The sequence below is a fragment of the Cuculus canorus genome, chromosome 18, assembly GCF_017976375.1.
Source record: "Cuculus canorus isolate bCucCan1 chromosome 18, bCucCan1.pri, whole genome shotgun sequence".
NCBI classification, from domain to species: domain Eukaryota; kingdom Metazoa; phylum Chordata; class Aves; order Cuculiformes; family Cuculidae; genus Cuculus; species Cuculus canorus.
In genome coordinates this window covers 2643771-2663975 of record NC_071418.1, presented here as the reverse complement: position 1 = coordinate 2663975, position 20205 = coordinate 2643771, and the positions used below count along the sequence as shown (strand labels likewise).

The 20205-nt window shown below is 37.8% G+C and overlaps 1 long non-coding RNA gene across 1 annotated transcript; it reads right to left on the bottom strand.

Annotated features, from left to right (window-relative positions):
* Positions 1-780: 780 nt before the first annotated feature.
* Positions 781-19833, bottom strand: LOC128854043 (uncharacterized). Its single transcript, XR_008452948.1, has 3 exons — positions 19091-19833; positions 17843-18044; positions 781-7642 (listed from the first exon to the last, which is right to left on the bottom strand). It is a non-coding gene; the product is annotated as an uncharacterized LOC128854043 (long non-coding RNA).
* Between the last annotated feature and the right edge of the window lie 372 nt (positions 19834-20205).

Below are 20205 nucleotides of genomic sequence, written 5' to 3'. Positions count from 1 at the left end.
AAGGAAACATCTGTGTCATGTTTTCCAGTCTTTTTCTGTGCAATAACAGAAACGTTTTTCCCCCTAAATGAATCTGGAGAATTCATGTAGAATTATGACTTTCAGAATTGGGATTTCAGGCAGATCTCATACATTGTAAGATTCTTGGTAGGTACTGAGATGGCAGTGTTGGCATCACCTAGTCAGAGAAGCACTTGCTTAAAGCTTGCAGAATCAGTGCCTTGGATCACAATTTCTTTGGGGCAAGAGTCATAATTGTGTTGTGGGTAAGTGATGCACGTGCAGTTATGTGTAAGGGTGCATAGCTTCACTCTTCTGATGATCACTTCATGTATCTGCTTCAGTCTTCTTGTTGCACCAGTTTCAGTCCCTCGAGCAGCTAGTCCAATGAAAGTACCGGTGAATTAAATATAATTACAGGCCAATGACTGATCATTTTATCCTGTGGAAATCATGAGGGGAGTGAGTAAGAAGATGGCAGAGATTCTGATTTACCTTCAGGGCAAGTGTCTTTTGGAGAAAGCCAGCATACCCACAGCAGCAAGGAAAAAAGCTTGGAAAAATACCATGGAATTTCTCCAGATATCAACTGGAAAATTAAATGTTGTGTAAATGACAACAAAATTAGTGTACAGCTGGAAACAACTGAGACACAGGCATTCAAAGGGTGTTATTGATGTATTTTAATTAAATTAAAGACGCTTAGAGGCTGACCTAAATTGTTGGCAGTGAAATCGAGCTGAATCCAAGAACATCTATTTTACATACAGCACTTAGCAGCCTCAGCTGAGATCAACCAACACTGCTACAAGGTTCTGCAAAGAGTGTAATTACACAGTCTCTGTCCCAAGCTTCTTGCTGGTTAGCGTGACAGAAAGAGGGTGTGTTGTGCACATGGAGAAACATAGCATAGGAAAGGTGTTTTTTTCTCTGCAAAACAAAAAATATTTATGAAGGTGAGGCTGAATGCAGATCTTAAGTCTGAAGGGAATGCTATGCCTACAAAAGCTTACTTTCTTGTCAGTTTTGTGACAAATCACATTGCTGCTCTTATTGTGTAAAGAAAATGCTTTTATCGTAGTTTAATTGAAGAGGTCAGTTGAATACAAAATTACCATAAATTTTTATCACAATTTGTCTCTGTCCACATTTGTCTATGTCTACATTTCCACTGTAATCATGATAGATGCGCATGGAAGTATGAGACTTGATTGCTAAACAATGCTGGTGCTGCCAAGGTTGGTGCTTGTGGGAACGTGGTCAGCAAATGTTGCACGCAGTTTGAGTCTCATATATTAAAATTCCTGACTAGACTATTAAAATCTATTTTCATAACAAGTGAGTGGACAAAAGGAAATGAAAGCAGCTTTGCTGGGCCTGCATGACACAGATAAACAGTGAAGCAGAACTTGGCCAAAAAAACCCCTATTTCTATGGGCAGGGCTAGCAGATAACGAACTGTCAAAAACATATTCTGGCAGTATCTATGGCTTTTAAGATTGCAGAAAAAGTATTTTCCCTTGCAAGATGTTATCTTTAGCCAGCCTTTCTCTAAGATTAATTATTTACAGATTCTAATTACTTATTTCCCCCGTACTGAGCCTTCCTTTAACACATAGTTCTTTCAAGGGGAGACTGCGGGCAAAAGTATTGCAGCATCTTTAGGTGTTCTGTGTTGGTAGAGCCCTAGCACTGCTTAGGACTGAGAAGGCCTCAGAATAGAAGTGATTCTGCATGCTTTTCCTTCAAGAGATCCTGAGTTGTTAAAACTTTGACAAAGGTAGCTTTCCCCAGAATTCCTTGAGAAGGCTTCTGTGTTGCGCAAGTGGTGCAGGACCAAAAATTCTAAACATCTGACACAGTAGGTTTTTGGCTTCACCAGATCTTTTGTGAAGAGACCCATACTCGGTTCTCCACAACCATTGAAAAGAAAGCCTAGAACGTTTTGAAACGCAAGCCATAGTCTCTCTCAGTATAGTCTGCTCATAAATGGTTTCTGGGACAGCATATTTAGTTTAATTGCTGCTTCACTCAACAAAGCTCTGATAAAATCCATAATAAGCAAAGCAACACTCCATACGCTTTTTAATGGTTACAATATTCTGCTATTCAGATTTGCACTCCCCCTAGTAACCCAGAATGAGCTTACTACTTTGGAGAGAAGTACGATGGAAAATTGATTCAAATTTTTGGGTGCGCTTTCTGGATGCCTATTTTTTCTGCTGCGAAGAGCTGTGATTTTCATTAAGATCTCTCTTAAATACAAATCACAGAAACAAAGAAGGTGATTTCTTAGGTTGCATTTTCTAAAAGCACCCAAGAGCCTGAAGCGCAAACAGCTAATGTTTTCTGAAGTAAAGTATTTAGAAGTTTGGTTTTTTCTTCTCTTATTACAGTTTTTGAAAGTCATTATCAAGCAGCATTTTCCTACATTTCTTTGGCTTTGAAGAATGCACTTTAATACAGGATATGATAAACTTGCAGTTAATGTATTAATAGAGGCTGAACATGGAAACCATCAGAAAATATCACATTTTTTTATAAAAAGAAAGCTATTTTTAGTTTGTTTTCTGTTTGAATTTAGCTTGAGAATATGCAATCCTTTAATAAAACTACAATATTGTATAGGAAGACTGATACTTTTCATTTAAACCTCATCTCCTTATAAACTGTTTTAATATTTGTACTTATGAAGTCTGAACAGCTTTTCCTCAGATGTTACTTTTGTATATTTGATGGCTTCTCTGTTGAAAATATTAGTAAATAATTTAATGTTTATTTTTAATATGAAAATTGGGAGGTTTCAGCTTGACTTGATAGACAAATCTCATAGGTATTACCATGCTGCCCTCTGGAGTACAGTGACGAAGCATGCGTATGATAAAAAGCTCTGTGTCTGCTGTTCCTCTTTACACCCAGGAAAACGATCACTGGCACAAGTAAAGCCTTGGCTGTGTGTTTTGAAAAAGAGGTTGACTATGTAGTGTTTCACTTCTCTTAGCCTGGAATTTCTGGGGCGTGTATCATGTTTTCACTAGATAAATATTACTATGTAGGATTTTATCCCTGGCTAGACCTGAAAGTGTTTGATTAAAATATACATGATTATTGTAATATCACCTCAGTGTGTGTTTTGAAATTCTTTAGTGTAGACTTTAATGTTTGGTTCAGAAGTAGTAGTTTAAGGTTTCTCAGCAAAACTGGATTTTATTGTCTAGAGGTGAAAGACCAGTGCCAGACTCTCCTGGAATCAAGTTTTTGAGGGTCCTGTGTAATTTAAGCCTGAGAAATCCAGGAACTCTACTAGAAGAAAGTAGTTGATCAGCACTAGGTATCAAAGACAATGGCAAAACACATTGTTTTTCCTCACAAGCTCAAATAAACCTGAGACGTTTGGAAGCCATATGCACCTGTTGTTTCTTAAATTAATTCATCCTTTTCCAAGATTTGCCTTGTGGAAAATTAGAATTTTGCCCTCACTCCTCCCTCTTCCCCCTGAACGCTGTGGCTGCTGCATTTTGGACTGCATCTTCAATATCCAAATTTTGCTTGGATAGCAGATCAGTTGATAAATCAGTAATGATCAGGTTTTTGGCAACTGAACCCAGTATATGTCCGTTGAAAAGGAAGGAGAGTAAGCCCAGGTATGCTGCTGTTTAAATCCTAAGTAGACAGTACTGTCTCCCTTACTATGGAGTTTGTCCTAGCAAACTTTTTAGAAGGCTTCAAATTCTAACTTCTTCTGGCAGTTTTTGAAAAGCCTACTTGTGTCAATGATATCTAATGAGGGAAGGTTTAATGTTGCTAAATAATTGTTTGGGGAATATAGTCCCCATACAAGTGAAGACTGATTTCTGTGCATCTGACCTGTGTAGTGAAAAAAAAAATCGTCATTATATCCTAAGTTTTCTTTGAGAAAAGATAGGATCAGCAAATAAATTCACAATATCCTGGTAAATGTTTTTAAAGAGGGTCCAAAAACAGATTAGAGCACAAAGGTAACTTTACTGACAGCTTCTACTAAGATTAAATATATATATAAATATATGTGTATATCTCCCAAAACAAAATACACAGCTTCATATAATCTGCTAAAGAGAAAAGTCAATATTTTGCAACCACAAATGAAGTCAAAGCATAACATTGTGGTGAGACTTAAGAGGAGTTAACAGACCAAAATGTCTCATTATTTCACAAATTATAGCAGCATGAAAAATACTCCCTTAGTTTCAGGATACTTAGCTCTGTTTTATGAAATAAAAAGATGTGGTTAAAACAAAGCACTGTGTCAAGTACAGCTCTGGAAGATGGCTTAGCTCAGCATGAGTAGACTTGAAGGTGGGTAGATTGCAGCATGAGTGACAGTGAGTCTGCGCTCCAGGTACAAGAAATGTGTACTTGCTGGCGCGCTGACAAATCTTCACATACAGCATAATCTTATGCCCAACTGAAGGAAGCCAGGTGATACAGTTAACGTTCCGGGTTCCTTTTGCAAGTGATGTGGATTAAAACATAAATGATAAAAATGCATTTGGTGGCCTTGACCTGGTTTGTAGTGGGTGCCTGGAGCCAAGTTCTGCCCTTGGTTACACCCTGTAGCTCCCCTGAAGTCCATAGTGGTGCCAAGTGTAACTGAGAGAAGAATTCAGCTGTTCAAATATGCCCACAGTTACCAAGCCAACTGGCAGCAATTGCAAGGGAATAATAGGAGTGTTGAGGGCAAGAACTGAGGAGCCTTCGCAGGGCGGTCTGGAGAGCTGCACAGTGCTTGTCTACTGACTGTCTGGCCTCCTGAAGTCAAAGCTATTAGTTTTTCCAGCTTGCTCAAACGTACTGCATACAAAAAAAGCCTTTCACTGGTGAACTCTGATAAATGCTCTCCATGTGGGGCTTCTGCAGCCTCTTCCTGCATTGTATCAGCCGCCTTCTTCTTGTGCCAGACCCAGCATTGAAGTTTCATGGGGCAGAGAGAAAATCTGAATACATTTCACAATTTCAAAACAGTGAAGCATTATTGTTACTAACGAAGAAGAAATGAGTAGCTTCCAGGCTACTTATGACACAGACAAATTCAACTTCTTGTGGCACAGCTAATTAGTTATTTAGTATCTTATATTGCTCAAGTAGGGAATAGCCTAATGGCTCATACAGTGATTCCCCTCTGAGGGAACAAGAGACTATTTTCATTTCACAGGTGAGGAATCAAGATTTTAAAGTATTTGTCTGAAGTCACATCACAAAAACCAAACTGAAACTCTGGTACCCTTAGTTCTATTGCCCTCAGATATTAGTTTTTAAAGTCCTTACCAGCCAGTACTACATTAACTGTTTGTAGCCCTGGTAAAGGTCTGGAGTTGTAATCCTTCAGTAAAAGACTTCTTGATACTGAATAACTTTGAGTTCTGTTTTTAAAATGGAAACTAGAAAAACCCAGCATTGTTAGGGGACAGGTGGATTCTTTGAGCTCCTGCTCACATAGCTGTGTACTCTTTAAAAAGCGTAAGCTTCACTGAACAGGTTTAAATCCTCTGGCAGCCATTTCTATTCAGTTTCGTGGACAGAGAACAATAAAGATGTAATGAAAAATCAGATGGACTGAACTAAGAGCATCCAACTGTTGCAGGCAGAGGGCAGTTGTCGGGTGAATAGGAGAGGAAAAAAACAGCTCTTGTAAATGTACAAAGAATATACCACGCCCACCCCAGTGCTTCTTCAGGCACCACTAAACACACTCTGAGCCTTAACCACGTATCATACTGTTTTTGCTGTCTGGGATAGAGACAATACCACAAATAATTCTTTTATTAAGTATGTTTTGCATGTGGAAAGGTCAGACTCTGATCAAGCCAAACTGCATCACAGGAGAGATATTTCTATTTTGAATTATGAAACTGATGTTCATTTTGTTTTGAATGATGATCATCTTGTTGTGAAATGCTCTTCACACTGGCAAATTATTAAAAGTAATTGAATGCAATATCCATATCTGGAACAGGTTAGAAGCCATTAATGAGACTTTCAGCTGAAATAAATCTTTCTTGGTCCTTTTAGAACAGTAGAAGTGTTCTGATTTGTTCAGTCTCTTCCATCCTTTGCATCACACACACATTATCATTTGGAAAGGTCTTACGTACAGTAAATAGAACAGGCACATACAGGAATAAAAGCACAGTAAGACATTAAATCTTTCTTACAGGCACTTTTGTTCTGTGAGTTCTATAACTAAGAAATCCATAATCACTATAATCATTTCTTTAATGCTAAGCATGCAGATCCTTCCATTTTCTCTTTTCTTCTCTGCAAGAACAGATTTCTGCCACCTCTAACAGTTTATTGCAAAGTCTGTAGTTCCTGACAATTACTGTAATTACATAAAAAGAATTTGCACTTGTATGGGATTGTATGATCTAAAAGATATCAAAGCAACACTTTACATGCAATGTACTAAGAGCAAACTGATACTCTTATAATGCAGTAATTTCTGGAAGAATCTATAAAAGCATTTCTCTATAAGAAACTATGTACTTCAGTATTTTGGAAGGTGAAGCACGACTTCATTCAACAGTTCAAATCTGAAGGGAATGTGAAGTGGGAATAAGGTTAAATGGTTAAGCAAGAACTGGCCCATTAGATTCATGAATCAGTTTTGCTCATCTAAAGTACTTCCTTTCCAATGACACAGAGCTAAAAATGGTTCAAAAGGGAAAGACTGATACTTCAACCTCTCAAACTTTGCCTCAGTCTCTCTTGGGCAAATCCTCTCTAGTCAGAAAATGGACATGGGACAACACGACACCAGAGATATGTTGTGAGATATGGTACATTGGTTTACATCCTGCAGTCTTTTTAGGCAGGAGATTATCAGAGGTCCTAAGGAGAGTCAGCATGATCTGAAGGTGGGCAAGGACATAATCAATCTATAGCCCCCTAAGCATATGTCCTGATCTTTTTGTATCTGAGTTTTAAGTCATTTAATCACCATCCTAAAGGGGCTTAGGATTTCATAAACACATACATTCATAGGTTGATATGGTTTTAAATGTTGATTTTAAACATCCTTTTCTATCAATGAAATCACGAACACGGGATATTTTAATTGAATAAGGAAAGTGTTATATTCCTTCAAATCCTTAATGAGAAATCTAGAATAATAAAAACCTCCAAAGAATGGAAACTTGTATTATAACCATGCTGAATGTAAAAGAAATGCTGATAGTATAGAAGATAGTGTAGTGTACTATTCCTGGTAAAATATAGTAATGTTAGTCAGCTGCTGTGAAAAAGCCAGTTCTGCAAGAAAAACTGTACAGCAATCGGTTCCCCACGCTAAGGGTCCTTTCTGGCACATAAAACTTAGGAAACATTTTAAATATGCAGAGTGCTCACGAGTATTCTGATCTGGTTGGTGAGAAATTCATTACACTGTACAAAACACATATACGCACTCAGGGGTGCAGATGATTCCATTTAAAGTTTCTTCCCATGCATTTAGCTGATTACCAGGGGAAAGAGATAACAGTTTTGACAAATTATAGTAATTTTCTGATTGCCGAATTTACTTACAGTGATGGTGAGTTTACTGAGTAGCTGCTGGATTGTTCCTACAAAGGACACCTTGATATGCTTCATTCATGTAGAACATCTGAAACAGATAACAAGGAACAGATGGAATTTTCAAGAAAAAAAGAAAATAATAAAACGCCCACCACAAATACTTATTTTCTATAAATAATCACAATCAGGAAAATATTTACCCCTGAGACAAATCAAAGCTGCCTTTTTAGTAGCACTTTCCCTTGTGAGAAGAGCAAACTTTCCCATGCCACAAATCATTTCCGTCTATCATATTTATATAATCTGTAGAAAAGCCATCCTGCCGTTGCAAAGTCCCCCATTTTTTTCAGGCTCAGATAGGAACATATTAGCACATTTAGTTGGTAGGACTTACTGAGCTTAGAATCAGTAATTATGTTCTTACTGATTGTTTTCTGTCCTTTAGACCAGCAATTTCATTTTGTAGTTAAGTGCTTGCTTCATTATCTTCTCCATTTCTGCTGGTGTTCTTCTTTTGGATCAGCTTTCCCAGTTATCATTGTGTTGCCTAGTTTACATGATATCATTCACATTGTAGAAGATGCTAGTCTTTGCAAAGAGGACGTAGGAAAAGGTCCCATGGCTCAGTATAGTAGTGCTGTTTATTCAGAAATTAAAGATTTGTTTTCTGTTTCCTTGAGGGAATGACCTTTCCTTTAGCCTTGTGAAGCTGTCTGTCTCAGTCTCCTCTAGAAGCTGATTTTAACTAAGTCTGATTTGTGAGGAAGGCTGTTTCCTACGTGCTTGAGCAGCTTTTGCTTTTGTATCATACCTATCATTAAGGTCACAGAACAAAAGCAGGTCTAGGTCCATTATTAACAGCTCCCAGGATTGCTACTTTTGTTCCCTGGTTTCTTATTCCGTTGCTGTGGTTGCAACAACAGGAAATTGTTTGACTTGAAAGCAGTCCTGTTCTATCAATGCATATCAAGCCTGTTTCAATCATAACTTAGGAAAAGCAAATAGTTTGTCTTCAGTGGGAAATGACTACATTTGCCATTGGTTTTGGGTTATGCACATTGCAAAGAAAATAACTAGGTAATGGGAACATTTTTAGATGTGTTTTTCACTCTTTGGTAGCCTGAGGGGAGATGTATTTTTTGCCGAGCCAGGAGATTTGTAATGCTGGTTTGAGTTATTGACTGTACTGTGTGGGTTTGCACTGCACACAGAATTCCAGTAATAAAGAGCTCATTCCTAGCCTATGTTATTGGTCACCCATCTCGGACAGATATTAGAAGACGAGACCTGATATTGACCCTAGAGAGTGGAAAGCATTGTCTCAGAAGATCCTGAATGATGACTTCAATATATGTAAAGATGGAAGAGGGACCAGAAAAGGGAGGAACTGACCATGCTGGCAGGCTCAAGAATATCATTTACAGGAACATCACTGCTATATAGTGTGATGACAAAATGGAGAGTAATGACTAGCTTCTGGGATCACTGTAGCAGTGAGGATGACTTGCAGGCCGAGCCTAAAGTGTGCCCCAAACAGCAGACACATTCCCATTTTTACAAAGCATACCACTTTGGGATTGATTCTGGATTGTTCTTACACTCAGCAATGCAAAATTATAACATTCCACTGTTTCTGTTGTTTTATAAAGGTTGTAAAATGTTAGTCCGATGCAGAACAAAAGGAAATGAAGATTTGATCTGTAATCTGCTTCTTATAACACCAGAGGGCTCTTGCAGATCTCACCAGCACTCCTGTTTGGTATTTTTATGAAATTCTAGAAACAAATGGTACAAATTTGACTTGGATCTTACCAGTTTTAGCATTCTATTCACTATAGGATATAGTTAGACTGAAGCATATCTTGCTAGATTTTATTTTAGGATTCTTGCACATTGCAAGGCAGAAGTGGTTAGAAATAGAAATGGATTATCTTTGAATTATCACAAAAGAATCACAATGGACTGCTTTTTTATGTGCTTCTTAGAAATGACTCTGAAGTATTAGTCCTCTAGCTGCAAGCTATGTAATTCTATTAACTGGAAAAGAGAGACTTCTTGTAATATACTTTCACCCAGTGGAGAAATGAAGATAGCTCCCTAAATTATGTAAAACTGATCATACTGAGGCTGTCAAAAACTTCTCATGAAAACATGAATGACTACACTTGGCAGCAGCTGCTGTGACATTTCACCCTTTGTCAATAAAACAAAGCGACTTTACAATAGCATGTTTTGATATACTACAGAATTTATTAAACTGCTGAATCTCAGTGGGACCACCATGAAGTGGTGGCCCAAAATTCAAATCAAGAGTCTCATGGACTCTGATAAGTTTTGGATCAAGCTTTGAACTATTTCCACACAAATGTGGTTTTTAATTTCAACTTTCCTCCTACTGCACCAGTAACAATTATAGCTGTCAATAAACATGAGATACTCAGTGCCAACAGTAAAAGTTATTTTAGTCACAAACTACCTAACAGTGCTTAGACTCAGTACAGTTAAAATATGTTTTCCCTCTGGCAGCCTCTCTTGTGGTTCAGCATAATTTCCATCCACGTGTCTTATCAGCATCCAGAAGTCAGTCTCGTAAAGCAAACATCAAAACTTTAATTATATTCTCTTCATTAGGAGTCAAAGGTCTAAATTTTGACCAAGAAACTGCCTTGGTCTCAGATGTGGAGAAATTTTTACCATATGATCCTAGGAAAAGCTTTACAGGAAATCATCTGTAAGCCACCTGAGAGTTCTGGGGTTTTATTTGATAGAGGAAAAGACAGCCCCAACCTGGCTAGGGATTACTTGCTCACTGAGCAAATCTGCTCTTCCACTGCTGTCTCTGAAGATAATAGTCTTCACTTAGACTTTTTCAGCATAGTTTCTACCATGCCGCTTTTCTGGTTCTGGAACTTTTTCACTGTTAAAATCTTATTTTACTCCATGTAAACAGAGAATAGATCACAGACCCAGACCAAAAGCCACAGTGTTTCACTGAACTGGATTCTAAGCTTCATAGATCAACTGATAGGAAATGTAAACTTTTTATCAAATGCTCCCACGTGTCATATTAATATATTCTATTTCACTGATGTGACAGAGGCCGAATCTACTGCAGAGCACTAGATGGCAGTAACATATTACCCTTCCCAGTGAAATCATCAACACACTGTGTCCTCAGTCATCTGGGCTGGGAAATGTAAACCGAGTACAAAATAGAAGCACATTTCTTTTCTGAGTTTGTTTTGGTTTACAGTCTGAAGTTGATCTAAGCTGGCCACAAAAAAACCCATTTCTCATGCTGCATACAGAGTACTTCCCTGCAAGGGTGAGCTAGTTAAGCTCTTTATGTGTTTGCCAAGAAAATTGCAGACATGTTAGTTCAGACTTGAGCAAAATCAAACAGCTTTATGCAAATCACATTTAGCCAAATCTGCCATCAAGCAATTGCATTGGAAGTTAGAAAAATGTGATCGATGTCAAGGGCACAGTGTACAAAAATACAGTTTCAGTGACTCTTGTGTGGAGATTTTTCATCAGGTGTAAATTGACGTAACTGTACAAGAATCTCTGTTCTGATTGTCGAAGACAGATGTGAAGCAGTCTGTGAACTGTTAAACACTGACGAGTTATTGGTGCAGAAGCTTCTGTTAGTTATGTGCCGATTCTGAGATGACAGATGTGTTCATTTGAAAGATCCAAGCCCTCTTATCAAAAATGTAGTTTTGCCTCTTGATCTCACCAAAAAACATCTTGACTGTGGACCAAGTAGTCTTCTTTGCTGAGGCAAAGTTTTGGCTAATAAAAGTTTGCATGTGTGAACTTGGATGGCTTAACTTGAGTGAAGCTGCACCCAAAGGAGGGTTGTACAGTTGACCACATCCTGTTTATTCCATGGTAAAATCAAAGTGTCTTGCAGGGTTTAGTAATGACTGATCCAGAAAATTTGAGTTTCACTTCTTGTTCTGCTGCTGACTGAGTAGATCCTTTTATCTTGTGTTCTGTCTTTAAAATCTAAATAATGACATTTAACTGTTTATGAGAGAGCATCAAGATAAATTAATGAAAGCAGCTTTTAGTTGCAATTACTACTGACTATTAATTCATCTCATTTCATTTCAGCCATAATGAGGATTTTATCCTGTTCTTTGCACTTTATAACTCCGTGGTCCTTCAGGCAGAACCAATATTTGATAAACAGAACCAGTAAGTGACTTTAATTTTATACTACTTCTTTTTGTCCCCTGACTTTTCACCCACGGGGTCCTTACAGTGTAAATCTCTTTAGAGGCAAACCCTTGTACATTTTAGCATGAGCTATGTGGTGACATACAATGTTATTTTTACATACATTTGCAAGAGAGAACAATCTAGATCTTTCCAGAACCTGTTATCCTCAACTGAAAGTGTTAGTGTCAAAATCCGTCTCTTGAGCCAATATTTATTCATGTATGAGGGAAGGCTTCAGTCTGAGATGTTGGTGGTATTATACTGTGGTAAGTCTCAGTGAGAAACTGTAAACTGTGAGAAACTGTAAGCTGTAAGAAACTTCCACGACTGATATTTTGGAAAATGCTTAAAATTTGTCTTGGTCTTCATTTAGGATGCTACGTTTTTATTCTATAAAACCTAAGTGAAATATCTGTACTCTGATCTTAATCAGGTTGGTTGGTATTCTACTCCATGAGAAAGTTTATAATTCTGACACTACTTACTATGAAATTTATGTATTGCTCTTTAAGTTTTTAAGGATCAGACTCTGTTTCAAAATGTTAATTGCAGCTGTTCTTGAAAACACCCTCACCATGATGGTGCAGTTACAAACAGCCTACGTAACGAAGCAAAGTAATCCTGGTGTGCTAAGGTTTTGAGTGGCTTTGGAGTGATCTCACTGGAGGAGAGGTTAGTTCAGGTCACACCTCTGTTTAAAAACAGTTCTGCAGAAAGATGAGTTTGGAAGTCTGGGAGAATAATGAGAAGGCATTTTTCTATGCCAAATCATGACAATATGCAACAGGGCAGTCTTTGCCTAAAGCAGACATTGCTCTGCATTGCAGATTTTTATAGTATCTATTTGCTACTTAGAAAAAGAACAGGGGATTTGATCTGTAAGTTCAAGGCTCAGAGGGACTTCACATTGGGCTTTAAAGATTTAGGCTTTTTTGTTAAACAGCTATCAAAATAAATAGCATTAAAATGATCGAGTGTCAGGATATTCTTATTTGGTTACAACAGCTGTAATTTTGAATAAATCTTCATTATTTCTCCTTCCAATCTGCAAATAGATCTTTTATAGATCTAAGCAAACATATTCTGTGCCCTTTCACACTAAATACTAATCAGATAAAGCTTATGTTCATGAAATTTCTATGTTTCAAGCCCATTGTAAAATGTTCTTTGCCCCTGGTAAGACAAAACCCACCAACCCTTTCCTAAGAATACAAAACAGCACAGTGTTGTTTACTCCTCAGGTTAGTTCATTGCCATCTGTGATCACCACAAGTCACCCACTAATGCTGCCAAAGCGTTTATCCTGTCTACAGTGCTGTGAGATATGGCTGCCTGCAATTAGTACTTGTCAGTTCCCAGGAGATAAAGAATAATATCGTAATCTGCTTCCCTGGCTGGGATGAAGAGACTATTAATGCATTCACATACTGTGAAGCTGGAGAGATAGCATCTTGGCTTCTGATAGAACACTGATGCATTTGGAGGTGGACATTTCAGTCAAAGTCAAGCCAATGTCGGGAAGGTGGAGGTCCAGTTCACTGTTCCTGTTGATTTCAAACAGAAAAAGCAGCCAAACAGCCCAAACCTACTGCTACATTCACTTTTTGCCCCACTTTATCTTTCATTACTTGCCTTTTTTTTATTTATCTTGTAGAAGTAGATTTATTACCATGACTAACATCTTCAAAGAGGAATAAATGTCTCTTCCCAACCTAAAAGATAGATTTCTAACCCTAAAAGGGATTGTGCTGAGGTTTCTGATTCACTGAGACAGTGAAACTGCAGGGTAAAATTTCCATATAATCTGCACTAGAATTTACCTCTGTGTTTGTGAGAGAGTTGGATTCTCATGTAGAGCTGAGTGAGTCCTGATAACTGATAATTGATAATCCCAACACAGAATTTGCTCCACTGTTTTCTTCAAGTAATGGTCACATCCTACTTTTTTTTCCCAAAGAAAATTATTAGAGTTGTACTTTGGCCTCTGAATAGCATGAATTAGCAAAAGACTTTTTTTTAAACCAAATCACTTTTTTTTTTTTTCCCATTTTTTCTGGTCTTTTTCCAATGCTGCGTGAAACATCAGGAAAGTATCAGGAAAAAGGAAACCAAATGCTGATGTGACTTCTCAGATTAAAAAAAAATGATACTGTGTCCACATTGCTTCTATTTCTCCAAATCCCTGGTGTTGTAGGCTGCACAGATCAGTAAGCAGTGTGTGCCCAGCGGTGCCCTTGTTTGTTACACTGTGCCTCTGGCCCTTTCCGAATGCTTTGATTCGCCTTCCTGGCTCTACTCTGTTTGGGTACCCAGTTTCCTGCAGTCTTTCCTCACTACTAAGCTCTATTTACTGCCCTTTTCCAGGTGCTGCTTTGCCCTCATTTAGCTGCATGCATGCCTTTCTGTGCGTAGGTATTCTTGTTTTCCTTCCCCTCTGCCACATTCCAGTCAGTAACCTGGCGCTTGCAGCCTCTGCCAGTTGACACTCGCCACTGCCTACGCAAGGTCATTCTGAAAGACAACGAGGCTGCCACTGTAGCAGTTCATCCACTGGATCCAAACACATTGGGTACGTTTGTCAGCTTCCCCCAGTAATCATTATCTCCTGTCTTAAGTCCATTGACTAAAGATCTTTCCTGTGCAGATGTGCTTAACTCCCCAGATAACTCTAGTGAAGATAAAGTTAGGATAATAGTAAATACATTTATTTCCATCCTGCAAGGCCCCTGTGGTTTCCCAGACTGTGGCCTTCTAATACAAAGGAAACAAAACAGTATTTGAAGTAACATGGCAGGCTGGGTTGCCTTACTTTGAGATTACTGGCTTCAGTGTGGGAGTTTAGTCTTTTACGAGGCATTATCATACGCAGTTTGAAGAGTAACATTTTTATACCTGGACTGTGCTGCCTGGCACAGCGGCTCTTCTACACTGGCATAATCAATCCAGGTTAACTCAGTGGGCTAAGACATCAGAAGGTCAGATCAGACATTAGGATTTGGGCTCATCCCAGATGTTGTCACAATATTGAAGGGAGAAGTGAAGCAAAAAGGTACGTGACAGTAAAGCACATCGTATGCATCAGTAAAAACTGATTGGAAATATCCATCATTGGACCAGATAGATGAATGTCCACTACAGAATCAACACAAACATTTCTTAATCTTCTGTTGCTAAATATTGGATTAGGCTGGTCGTGGACACCAGGTCCAATGAAGACGACTTTACTTCCTAACACTGAATATCCTTTAATATTTATTTAATTTTAATGAAATATGATTGAGTATATATTCCCATCTAACAAAAGGAGTCTCTCCATGTATGAGGCCTTCTGTGAGCACTGTTTGTCTCAGCATGCTGTTTTAAAATTACCGTGCTGTAAGAGTTAAGACAAAACCAGAGGATCAGTGTGGAATGCTTAGATATTCTAAATCTGCATTTCATCTTCTCTTTTTATTACATCTCAGCCTTTCCTGGTTGAGCTTTTCTGAGCTTTAACCTTTCAAATACAATCTACAGCTGCTGGATGCAACAGGAAATGAATGATAACAACTGACACCAATAACTTTTGCCTGAGTGTGCAGCCCAGCCTCAGTTTGTTTGATGTTGCTGTCCTTTTCCAAAAGCAGTCATGTTTTCACTCAATAGTGTATTTAGTACCATATTAAGCTTCACTAGCAAATTAAATTAAAGTCTGCTTTAATTTAACTTCATTTAATTTAAATTTTCCATATTTCTTGCCAAACTCCCACTAATAAATTTATTTAAAATAATAAATTAAAGCAATAATCAAAATAAATTTTGATTCAAATATTTATTTTGATTTTATTTATTTGATATTTTCTTCATTCAAATATTTATTTATTTTGCAACTCTCATGTTATCTTCTACAACAAGCATCTTGTCAAAAACATGTTATGTATCCATTTCTAATATAGATCTTGATTACAGGATTTTTGTATACTTGTGCATCTCACTGTATATCATAGAAATTGAGCTCATTCGAGTTGGTCTGTTAAATAACAGCATTTGGAAAAAACCTAATGCTGCCCTCTCAGAAAGATTCACATTCTAATCTCCTGGATTTACTATTATTAAAAATCATATAATAATTCAGCTTCGAAGGGACATATGGGATCATCTCCTCATCTGGTCCAACCTGCAGCCCAATGCAGCACCACATTTGAAGTGTGCTCTAATTTCAAGGTCAGACAAATTGCTTAGGGCCTTGTCCAGCTGAGCTTTGTGCATCTCCAAAAATGGAGATTTCACAGTCTCTCAGAGCAACTTGTTTCATTGCTGATCATCATTAGCAGTCTAAAAAGCCCTTCCCTTATAATGTCATAAAATATTCTGGCATCTACTGATCACAAAAATGATCAAGACGAAATATTAGTACCTATTCAAGTCACATTTTCACAATAAATTTACTAGCAAAGATATTAAGCATATAGAATTACTAGTCTAAATGAGAAGATGGGTTAAACACAGTTTATGAAAGGAAATTATTTGGTTTATGTGATGCCTGTAATTGCATTTGATAATCTGCAAGTAATTTCTAGGTCTGTCTTTGCTGGAAGACCTTGAAGGGCCCTCATTTTTCTTGTTTACTCTTATTCTCTAACTTGTTCCAAATGGATTTTCAAGTCCTTTTTCTAAATTACTGACATGCCTGCCTGTCATTGGGGAATTAATCAAGCTCATTATTCAGTGATAATGCTCTCAACTTCATGGTTCCTAGAGCCACGCCTTATGTGTTATCAAGGGTCAGTTTATTCCCATGTTACAAGAAATAAATCAGTGGAAGGCAGTGTTCTTTTTCACATGCCCACCTCACCCTCTGACACAATAGGTGCTTTTGGTGTCAAAGTAATTTCCTGCTGAAGAAATGTTCCTACCGCTTGTTTTTATTTGAATAGGTGAGCAGCATCACATAAGCCTTTCACAAAGTAAGTGGGTTGGCAAGCAATTTTAGCTTCCGGTGGGCGCACACTCTCCACTCATATGTAGAAATCAATTATATGACTTCCATGCTAGGAAAACACATTGACTTCAAAAATGAACAGCAGCAGTCTGGTCTTAACAAAAATGTTTAAAACTCACTCTCAAACCAGAACTCATCTACCTGGACTTGTGCAAAGCATTTGATGCTGTCTCATATTACATCCTTGTCTTTAAATTGGAAAGATCTGATGAATGGGCCACTTAATGGATATGGAATTGGTCAGTTTCTTCCATAAATGAAGAATAATAGGAGAATTAAGCCTGGGGCTGATGAGCGAAAGCAGACAAGGGAACCCACTCATTTTGGGTTATAGGGTTTGATTCTGCAAAACAGGGCAAAAAACAGACTCTTCCAGTGTCACAAAGCCCATAACAGAATCTTTTCTACCACCAGTGATGAAATAGGCCTCAGAAAAACCTGACAATCTGCATGAAATCTAGTGAGGACAAAGGCAAGCTCACTTAAATCTTAACGTTACAGGTACTTATGCTTAAACTGCCATAACAGCTTTCAGTTTAACCAGTTGCACAGCTGAGATGCAGGGAATTTTTCACAAGGCTAAAATTAATGCCTGTATTCAAGACCCTTCAACGTAATTGTTTATTATGGCATGCTCCACTGAAACGCTTATTCACAGGATGCAGTTGTTCTTTCTTTGGAAATGAAGGCTTCCAGTGGAGAGTTGTTCCCATTTAAAATGTTCCTGTCTCACAGCGGGACTCCAGGATACTTTCATAATTCAGATTCCAGATGAGAGTAATTGTTTACGGTCAAAGAACAAGAAATACTAAACTAATAGAGAAAGAAGAGGTTCTCTTCATGTGTCAGTATGTGTTCATAAGTAATCCTTATTAATATATTAATTGGAAGCTGAAGAGAAAAATTAGTAGAATGCTTAAACACCAGATTTATTTACCTTATTGGTCAGGATTCATCCTAAATATGCAGTTACAAGCCAGTGTGGTATGAAAAGATCTTGCTATAGAGATTTACTATTGCTACTGCTCCTCAAAGAGCATTTATTTTCCATACAGTCCATCTAAATTTATAACAACTTACCTCCTGTTATAAGCCTTCCTCTCTCTTTTCATATGTAAGTCTTCTTTCAAGCTTCAGGAGCCGAATGAAAAATGAGGTTTTCTGTCTGAAACTCTAGTAGTCTCCTCTGATCAGGAGACTATGGTGAGGCAGTAAATTGGTTACGAATTATCTTCCCATTTACAGGTAGGCAAATCCATGTTGAGGGAGAGATTACTCTCAGCTAAGTGAAATTAAAATACCATTAGATCCCATTGAAAATGTTCTTTATACATAGAAAACTATCATAATGGAAAGAAAAAGTGTTGGTGGGAAGATACACGGTCTACTAGCATGCATCAATATTAGAAGTCTATCCCTCTATCTTCCCACATTTTTGTTCCACTAAATTATGAAAACAGCCAATGACGTGCTTGAGAAATGAAGTATCAACCAGATGTTTCCTGAGCAAAGACAACTTGTGTTTCCCTTTACGCATCATCTTCTGAGAGGCAGCACTACAGAGATTGCCTACCTGACACCATTCACTGTTGATTTTGGGTTACTCGGAATCTTTCCCTTACTTTACTTTCCAACTCAAATATAAGTTTTAGAGAGAGATCACATGGAAATAATGGATTTGAATGACTAGAGGACAATGTGGAACAATAGTTTATATTCACTTTGTTACAACACCAGGCCTTATGGAAACAGGCTGGGGTGACCAGCCATCCTCTCAAAGAACCCCTTTGTATGTGAATAACAACATGCAAAAATATGTTTTTGTAAGAACTGGTAAATTTAAAACACAAGTTCTATATGAGAATGGAGCCAAAGCTCATTATGCTTTATGGAAAATCTGATTATTGCATTTTGGATTACATTCACAACAGATCACTCCAAAGAACTAACTCAGAGCTCCATTCTTAGGCAAGCAGGTGGAAACAGGGCTAACTTTCAGGTGCTACATTAAGAAAGCACATGGGGGGCAGGTTCATTTTCTTTAACCCTATGCACCAGAAGCCACACTGCACAAAGCTGGAACAGCTTTTCCTTCCCTGGTAACACAAGATAGGTGTAGTAACACACACTTAAACAAACTGAAATGCCACTGCATGTTATGTCACTATGAAAGCCCTTGGTGACCTAACTTTAACAGAAGATCTGATGTTGCATTCCTCTGACAGCATTGGTTCATTGCTTGCAAATAGAGGAAAAGCTGTTTTCAGTAGCTACCCATTAATCAAATGTGTTTCAATTTGGGAAGCTGTGTACAGCACAAAAACCTACCTGCGCAGTGGTTTTAATAAGGACGCAAGAGCAAAGGCTGTGTGTTCTATAATCCCAGTGTGAGGTCTGTAGGAAATCAAGTTTTCAGCAAGACTGACAATGGAACCATTCAGCCTCGTGAATGCTCAGTCTTACTCTTTCAGCCCACTGCAGACACACACGTACTAATCGTGGTGACAAATAGCTGTAATGACAAAGATGCAATAATGAATTTATGAACATAAAAATGCTTTCACTTTCTCCTGCTTTCATTATAGACTAGAAAAGATTACAGATTGTTTGGAGAAAAAGCCTGAAAAATCAGTACCTCTTCTGTGTGTGATTGACGTTTGTGCATATACTCAGCTCACGAGGTGTGCGTTTCTTGTAAACCTGGAAACTCTTAAGTTTTAAGGCAGGTTTGCAGTTACAGATAGGTTTTGCACTGCTGTGGTACAGAGGTCAGTTGTGTTCAGAAGGAATTCAAAATCAATTAGTTTGCATCACTGTTCTAGGAAGATTCATCCTCAGTTAGGCCCCTTTTAAAATTCTGTTATATCAAGTACAGAACAGTTTGGTTTGCTTTTCTATCTTCTTTTTGAACAATGTACCTAGTCCGACCTATGCTGCTTTGGTTCAGGACAGAACTTGTATCTACATCCTGTTGTTCAAAAGCAGCTCTGGTATTCTTGCGATTGCTTATGGTGTTTGAATTCCTACACTCTTAAGACATTGCCAAAATGCTTTCTGAATTCTAAAGGTAATTTTTTTTTTTTTAAACTGCCAAAGCAAAGAAATTACAGAATTACTATACTCGGGCAAAACACCATCATATTCTTGGTATGATGGAGACAATTAATCTTCAGTATTCATAAATAAAAACTTGGCTCCAGTTCTACTAAGTGCATGCATACAAATAGCATGGAAAGTTAAAGAAAATTATGCTTCAGAACTACTCTCTCTTCATGCCTGTTCTTTATCTGCTGGGGAAAAAAAAAAAAAAAAGAGTGACAGCTAAATTTAAAATGGATTTAAAACTGTCTATCACTGTAATATTCAATTCAGTAACAGTCTCCCAGTCAAAGACACCTGAAAAATGCCCAAACTGCTGGCAACAAGCTCTTCAGATCACATGA